Source organism: Alligator mississippiensis, chromosome 4 (genome assembly GCF_030867095.1).
Source record: "Alligator mississippiensis isolate rAllMis1 chromosome 4, rAllMis1, whole genome shotgun sequence".
Taxonomy (NCBI): domain Eukaryota; kingdom Metazoa; phylum Chordata; order Crocodylia; family Alligatoridae; genus Alligator; species Alligator mississippiensis.
Window position 1 is genome coordinate 35,312,218 of NC_081827.1, and position 8,755 is coordinate 35,320,972.

The 8,755-nt window shown below is 48.9% G+C and overlaps 1 long non-coding RNA gene across 1 annotated transcript; it reads right to left on the reverse strand.

The window, feature by feature from the left end:
* Nucleotides 1–748: 748 nt before the first annotated feature.
* On the reverse strand, nt 749–7,286 carry LOC132249979 (uncharacterized). Its single transcript, XR_009461540.1, has 2 exons — nt 6,844–7,286; nt 749–2,744 (listed from the first exon to the last, which is right to left on the reverse strand). It is a non-coding gene; the product is annotated as an uncharacterized LOC132249979 (long non-coding RNA).
* Between the last annotated feature and the right edge of the window lie 1,469 nt (nt 7,287–8,755).

Genomic DNA, 8,755 nt, shown 5'->3' on the forward strand with positions numbered 1-8,755 from the left:
CATCCTTGGAGGTTTTCAAAACCTGGCTAGACAAAGCTTTGGCTGGGATAATCTAGTTGGGGAGGTCTTTCTTTGAGCACAGGGTTGGTCTAAATGACCTCCTAAGGTCCCTTCTAACCCTAATTGTCTATGATTCTATTATTCTTTGACATCACATGTGCCCACCTGGACATGACAGAGCAGCTGGTCACTGTGGGACATGGTTTTGTGTCCCCAAACCAGAAGCTGGACATCCCACATGGGGCCATCCACCACAGCCTGCAGATGCCAAGTGTCCTGGATTGGGTTACTAACTTTCCCATGGCTGACAAGGATGAGGCCACCCAGGATACTATGAACTCTGGAGTGCTCTGGCACCACCTCCAGACCATTGAATGCTAGTTTTGGAACCATGCCACCAGCACTGACTAATGGGAGCATATTGTCCTGGTTCAGACCTTCCACATGCACTGGGCCATCCTCATGGACATTGTCACCCAGCTGGCCCCCCACATCACACACCAGGATGTCAGCATGCTGCTGGAGAAGTGTCCTGAAGCTGGCCACCCCCTGCAGTTACTGCTGCAATGCTAACCAGTTTGGTACGGGCAAGATGAAAGCTGAAGAGGTCATCTGGGATGTGTGCCTGGCTATCTAGGACGTTCTGCATGGGGGCTGTGGGCGGCACCCACACCCTGATCCTCTTGTTGTCCCCAAAGGACAGTGAGTTCATGCCCAGTGCACTTGTGCCAATAAACACACAGGGGTGAAGGATCCAACTTAATCTTTATTTCTGCGCAGAAAGTGGTGCTTGGCAATCGTTCGCAAAGCAAGCACCCACACCTCAGTGGGCGTCTGCCTTATATAGCTACGTAACAGGTTAAACTTACTGATGTGATGAAATGTATAGCAAGCCCAGCAAGTAACCCCCCTTCCAGCTCCCCCCCCAAGTAACCCCTCTTCCAGCGCCGGACTTTGTTGATACAGCTTTCCTTCTAGCAAGGCCAGCAATTAAGCAACTAAGCAACAAGCGATCTCCCCCAGCCTAAACAACCTACTCTATGCCCTTGGTTAGATAAAATACTTTTCAAAACATACAAAGCTGTTCCCAAAGTAGAAAATTAAGTGAAAGTCCAGGGGTGCTTCATCAAATCCCCCCTTCAAGGCTATGGCCTTTATGGAAAAAGCCCATAGTCCTCAACTATTTTTTTTTTATTTCCAGAAATCTCTTCGCTTCCTCCCGATTATTTTGGATCGGGTTTGTAACTGATGATTTTATAAACATCACACGGTGAACGGGGGAAGAAATTGATTTCTTGAGTACCTCACAACACATTGGCGCACATTGTATCCCACAACAGATCATCAAGAAAATACACATACTTGCCACAATTAATAGGAAAATTTGCTTAAGCCATGAAAAATTAGGGAGCCAAGAAGTAAGCTATGAGAAGTCGAACCATTCCCCTTGCTTAATGTGGGACAGAACCTTTTTTAACTTCTGCATTTCTGACTCTATTAACTCAGAGTTATCTGTCAAATTAAAACAACACATTTCCTCAAACTCTTCACATCCGTGGTTATGCCTCAGCAACAGGTAATCTATGGCTGCTTTATTTTGCAGAGTAGCTCCTCTTAGTTCTTTTATTTCAATATTGAGGGCAGCTAGGGCCTGTGAAGTTGTATTTAGGCCCTTTGCCAGGGCACAGGCCACCTTACCAAGCTGCCTCTCAGCATTCACTACTAGGTCTGGCACCCTTACTAGGAAAACTGCTAAGGACACTACCTCGGCCTCACTCAGGAGGTTTATGTCACTATCACAGGATTTATCTAGCACCTTTGAACCTCTCCGGTGACGCTTACTAGAGGTCTTAGGCATACCTGGTAGCTAGACAGTCAACCGGCCTAGAGCACAAGGGCCTCCTGTGGCATTGGCTGGGATATATGAATAGGCAGTCTTCCCACAAGGAGGAACCACCCCCGGGGTAATATAACATGAACGTAGTTGTAAGATACATCAGTCATGTCTGAGCAATTGAAAATTTTCGGGTTTTTTTGTTTTTGTTTTTGTTTAGGCTTTTGTAAGCTTGGGTACAGTTCACAAAATTGGTACAGCTGGTGTTACCAGGGGAGGTGACTGTCAACAAATCTATTTTAAAGGTACTAGCATTTCTTTCTGTGGTAATGGTTCCCCACATGGAGTTGTTAGTATAATTGATTGGACCTCCTATTCCCCCAGATGTGAACCAAGTCTGATTCCGGAGTGCTTCCATTGGAGTGGGCACCCCTATAAGGCATGACGTGAAAATATCATTAACCGATATTTCACCTGCCAAACAAAAATGAGTGACATTTAATATGTCCTTTGTCAAATGAACCCACACATTTTGACTCTTATCGAAATTTTGATGCACCAACCCCTTAGACTCTAGAAACATTATACCTATGCAAAGAACTATTTTTCACATGGTTGACGTTTAAACAGAAATGTAAGTCCTTTTACTGGCTCTGCTGTCCAACAGTGTCCGTTTGTGTTGGCTTCCGGTGCGACACTCTCAGCAACTTCTCCTGCAGGTGGTACTTCTGGTGCGGCCTTCACCCGAGTGTAGTGTATTCACGGTTTTACCCCCTGAACCTTCACTGCAACGTGAGTGGTGAGAATCACAGGATACGGTCCCTTCCACGTTCGGACCAGCACCTCGTCTCCGATCTGGAACTTGTGGACTGGTGTATCTAAGGGGAGTGGAAGTCGTTCCTGGACATACCTGTGGAGAGAAGACAATACAGCAGACAAAGAATACAAATAATCTTTTACCCAACCTTCCCCTTTTACATGTATTTGATTCCCATGCGTCACCACTGGATTCTTAGGATATGGCTTGCCATACATTAATTCAAATGGACTAACTCCCAATTTAGTTCTAGGGGCTATGCACACTCTAAGCAAGGCAAGAGGCAGAGCTTTGGGCCATTTCAACTGAGTCTCCTGGCAAAGTTTAGTCAGCTGTCTTTTTAGAGTCTGATTCATTCGTTCCACCTGTCCACTTGACTGCGGTCTCCATGCTGTGTGAAGGTCCCATTGTATCCCCAGAGCCCGGGAAACTGCCTAGGTCACTTCTGACACAAAGTGTGGCCCTCGATTCGGGGCTAATCCCTCTGGGATTCCGAATTGTGGAATCATTTCTTTTAGCATCACCCAGGCCACTTCTTTTGCTTGGTTGGTTCGGCACGGGAAGGCCTTAGTCCATCCAGTCAGAGTGTCCATGAGCACTAACAGGTACTTGTAGTGTCCCTTCTTGGGAACTTCAGAGAAATCTACCTGTCAATATTCTCCTGCTAATAGTCCTTGCCTTCCTGCTCCTGGCGGAGGTTTGGGGGAAATCTTAGGATTGTTGGCACAACAGACAGAGCATCTACGCACTATTTGTTCTGCTGTTTTTTTCATCTTAGGCCCCACTACAATTCTTTGGAGACCTTGGGTCATGGCATTAGCTCCCATATGGGTGCTCTGGTGGTACTCTTGGAGCACTTTGCTAAGAATCGGTTTTGGCATCAGGACTTGTCCCTTAGGCAAAACCCACCATCCATCTTGTTGTTCTTTGCTTCCCAATTTCTCTGCGAGTTGGTTCTCTTTTTCAGTATATTTGGGAGGTTCCTCAGGCAACACTATCTGAGGCATCAATGCCAACATTTGAGTCTCTTGAACTTGTCCTCTAGCTGCCTTCTTCGCCGCAGCATCTGCTCATCAATTTCCTTTAATAACGTCAGCATCTCCCTTTTGATGGGCCTTACAGTGCACCACAGCTACCTCTAGTGGTTCCATCACAGCTTCAAGTAATCTCAGGATCTCTGTTCCATGCTTTACTGGGCTTTTACTTGCCGTTAAGAGTTCTCTCTCTTTCCATATAGCTCCGTGGGCGTGTAAGACTCCAAAGGCGTACTTCGAATCCGTGTATATAGTGGCTATCTTTCCTTTTGCCAAATGGAGAGCTCGGGTCAGCGCAATAAGCTCAGCTTTCTGTGCAGAGGTATTTGGAGGCAAGGTGTTTGCCTCCACGGTATCCCATGATGTAACCACGGCGTATCCCGCCTTTCGGATTCCATTGTCCATGAAGCTGCTTCCATCTGTGTAGAATTCAAGGTCTGCATTAGGTAGTGGGGCATCTTTAAGATCCAGCCGGCTAGCATACACACTCTCAATAGTTTCAATGCAATCATGTTGTAATCCTTCGTCCTGTTCCAATGGCATCAACGTAGCTGGGTTCAGGGCACTAGAGGTTTGCAACTGGATATCTCCTTGATTCAGGAGAGTCGCCTGGTACTTAGCCATTCGTCCAGGGGAAAGCCAGGTTCCCCCCTTTGCATTCATCACCGCCAGCACTGAATGTGGGGTATACACAGTCATTGGTTGTCCTAAAGTAAGTTTCTTAGATTCCTTTACCAGCATTACATAAAGTTGATGATTGACACTCCCGAAGTAAACCATATTTAAGGAATCTCTTTATTAATGGTTCCAGGCCTTTCCAAGCTTCTATTTTCAATCGATACTGTGGCACCCTGGGCGGGGTAATTCCCGGCTTTAAATAAATGCTTACAGGGGTAGCCAGTTTGGCTCTTCCTGGCTTCTCTCCTGCCCATACCCATGGTACTACAGCGTCTTCTACTTCTGGGGGAATTCTCCCTTCCTCCCTCTCCTGCAATAGGAGACACACCTGAGCTTTCCAGGCTTCCTCATTTGGTATCTTCATAGTAATTTTCCCCTCTGAAAAGGTCAATTGGGCCTGCAATTTGCACAGCAAATCCCTCCCAAATAAAGGTATAGGGCACTCAGGCATATACAGGAACTGATGAGACACTTTCTTTCCTCCCAATTTGCATTCCATGGGTGGCACAAAAGGACAATACGTCCGCTGGCCGGTGGCTCCGATTACGGGGATCTTGGTTTTTGATAAGGGTCCTTTAAAATTGGTTACAACTGAATGCGTGGCTCCACTATCTACTAGAAAATCAATAAGTTCTCCCCCTACTTGCATTTTAACCAGGGGCTCGTCGGGGGAGACAGAGATTACTTCAGTGTTAGCCCTTGGTCCCCGTCACTCCTGGTCAGAACCATCCAACATCAACAATCTTTCTTCCTCCTCTCGTCTCTTCTTCTCCCTCTTGGGGCACTCATTTTTCCAATGCCCTTCCTGCTTGCAAATAGCACACTGATTAGGTCCCAACCTGGGACCCTGGCCATAGCCTCCCAGAGCATAGCCCACGCCTCCTCTATGCCCTCTACTTCCCTTGCCTCGTCCCCGACTCCTCTGATCTACAATTGCCACTGCCAACAACGATGCTTGTAACGACGCCTGTGCCTTTATTCTCTTATCTTCCCTTTTCTCCTTAACCTGATCTCTATTGGAGTATACTTTATAAGCAATCTCAATCATTTGGCTAATGCTCATTCCAGCTGCTCCTTCAGTCTTCTGTAGTTTTCTTCTAATATCTGGGGCTGACTGTCCTATAAACAGTGTGTTAAACATCTTGGCATTTTCTGGCAGCTCCGGATCTAAATCCGTCCACTGTCTGGCTGCCTCGCATAACCTCCCATAAAAACTGGATGGATCCTCCTTCGGACCCTGCCGCACTTCATAAAATTTAGACAAATTTTTCTGCTTGGGGATAGCCTCCCGGAGAGCAGCCAGCACAAACTCCCAATACAGCTCTAACTCCTTCCGGTCCCCTCGGGTGTTGGGATCCCAGTCTTGATTTTCCTTAGGGCAAACTTCATCTACCTCACCGGCTGGGTGACGCTGCTGTGCTATCGTGTGTGCTTTCTCTATGACCAACCTCTTTTCTTCTGGAGTCAGAAGAGTGGCCAGTAAGGCCTGAATATCTATCCAGTTTGGTTGGTGGGTGAGGAAAATAGTAGAGAACAACTGGGCCATTGCCTCTGGATTCTGGCGATATTGGCCCACAGACTGTTTCCAATTTATCAAGTCTGCCGTGCTGAATGGCACATGGACAAAAACTGGTTCACCCTCAGGACCCACCGCTTGTCGTAAAGGGGCCTGAACTACTGGTTGGGCCCCTGATCGTAAGCGACTCACCACAGGGCTAAACGCCCCATCTCCTACAGTCCCCTCTACCACCAGATTGTTAACATCCGCCGGACCCAGGGACGGCAACCCAAGGCTGTCAGGGGAGGTGGGGGACGACGGACTGGATGAGCCAGCCAGGAGTCCCTGACAAGCCATTACAGGTGCAGTGGAAGTCCCCTGTGGTGACGCAGGGCTCACAGTATAAGATGGGGGAGCCGTGGGAGCAATTAGCAACTGCACGTCTCCCTCCTCCGGCTCCTCCAGACATACTGTGGTGACCCCCTGCAAAGCCATTACCCTACTTCCCCTAAATATCCCACACAGCTTCTGCGTAACCCCATCCCCATACAAAGTCATATATACCTCTACATAAAGCATCTCATCCCACTTCCCTTGGCGCCTACAAAACAACTGTAACTGCAAGATTGTGTTATAATCCAAAGACCCATTCTCCGGCCAGGCTGCACCATCCGCAAGTTGGTGCTGTGGCCAACATGTATTGCAATACCGAATCATCTGTTGTTTTGTCATAGGGTCACTTCCAAACTTTGGCCAATTTTTCAAAATGCATCCTAAGGGGCTGCAGGGTGGAATCTTAGACTGGTTACTTCCCATTATCCAACTACCGGACGACGACCGCCGCTCAGCCTCAGAACCAAACTGATTAAAGGGAGTTCACGGGGCTGCCACCCGATCTCACTCGCCTAGGGCATCTATATGGTCGGAACTTTCAAAGCCGTCTCTTTCCCAACCTGCCCAAAATATGGAAAGAAGTACTCACCAGTCCATTGAAACCTCCCTCGCCCCACCTGATTAAGTTGGTCCTTCGAGCGTTGCGCCGTTGTGCCCCTCCCTGACTCTGTCAGGCAACCAGGAGACGGTCAGACCTCCGATGAATAAGCTCAGTGGCGCCTGGCCCTCACGCCGTCCACAGTTGTTGCCGGAGCCAAAGAAGTGGACCGGGCAAGGCAGTCAGCTAGGGTCCCATCTGGGTCGCCAGAAATTGTTGTCCCCAAACAACGGTTAGTTCGTGCCCAGTGCGCTTGTGCCAATAAACACACAGGGGTGAAGGATCCAACTTAATCTTTATTTCTGCGCAGAAAGTGGTGCTTGGCAATCGTTTGCAAAGCAAGCACCCACACCCCAGTGGGCGTCTGCCTTATATAGCTACGTAACAGGTTAAACTTGCTGATGTGATGAAAGGTATAGCAAGCCCAGCAAGTAGCCCCCCTTCCAGCTCCCCCCCAAGTAACCCCCCTTCCAGCTCCAGACTTTGTTGATACAGTTTTCCTTCTAGCAAGGCCAGCAACTAAACAACAAGCGATCTCCCCCAGCCTAAACAACCTACTCTATGCCCTTGGTTAGATAAAATACTTTTCAAAACATACAAAGCTGTTCCCAAAGTAGAAAATTAAGTGAAAGTCCAGGGGTGCTTCATCACTCTGCCTGGCTCAAGGCATGCTGGCATTCAGCAACCACAAGGGCTACTTCACCATTGTCCTGTAGGGCATTATTGATCACCACTCCATCTTCACCCACATCTTTGCCAACTGTGTGGGCAATGCCCATGATGCCCACTTCTTCCACAACTGCTCACTCCTCAGGCTGATAAAGAGTGAGCACTATGCACCTGGGGCCCCCAATTTCATCGTCAGTGATGTAATCATCCCTCCCCTCATCATCAAGGACCAAGATTTCCCCCCTATGCCCTGGCTGATGAAGCCTTATGGGGGGCAGCCTGACCACCAGAAGGAGCACTTCAACCACTGCTTGAGCAGGTGCTGCATGATGGCAGAGTGCATCTTCAGCCATATCCAAGTGCACTGGTGGGCTTTCAGCACCCACCTCAAGATGGACAAGGCGAACCTGACACAACTCATCATCAATACATGTGTTCCCCACAATATGTGTGAGGCCAGGGCAGAGGTCTTCTGTGAGACCTAGGCATAAGAGGCATGGTATGCTGGCTGGGCATGGCAGGCTGTTCATATGTAGTGCAGGGAGTGGAAGAGCTCACTGTCAGGTACCCCCATCTGGTGGGTGGATGAAATGAGACCCTGGATAAATGTACAATTGCCACCACTATTGATGCTCTGCTAAACCCATGACCTGACCCCGGGAGAAGAGTCATGCTGTGCACCACCCTTGGCTTTCCAGCACCATTCTTGTACTTTGAATGCTCTGGGAGGGGTTGGGGTTGGAGGGCGCTGTTCAGGACTGGGATGGGGCTACGATTACAGGAGGGGAGTTGGGGGTTGACTTGATGGGTCAGTACAGTGGCTGCCTGTGCTGTAAGATTTGGAGTCACCTGGCACTCATGGACTCAGAGATCAGATCAGAGGGGGTGGGGGGATGTGCTTGATTGCCACTTTCAAGCTTCTCCAGGTGCAGAACTTGGGAGTCACCCCGGATGGGGCAATGGAGGAGGGAAGAAAGGGGAAAGGTTGCTGAAAGAATTCTCTCAAGCATTTAGTGTCCTGGGGCCCTCTGCTTTGAGTGATCAGGGCTGGGCAATTCACTGTCCCAGCCCATGCCCCTCCATCCCTGCACCCCCCAACCCTTTCTGGGCTTCTTGTCCACAACAGTCTGAGTGAGAGCTGTGACCATGGGGATGGTCTGTAGGGGCTGCAGGACCCCCACTTCCCTTTCCTTCCCCACTTTCCCCCAGAGGCTTCACATATCCCCAGTGCCTG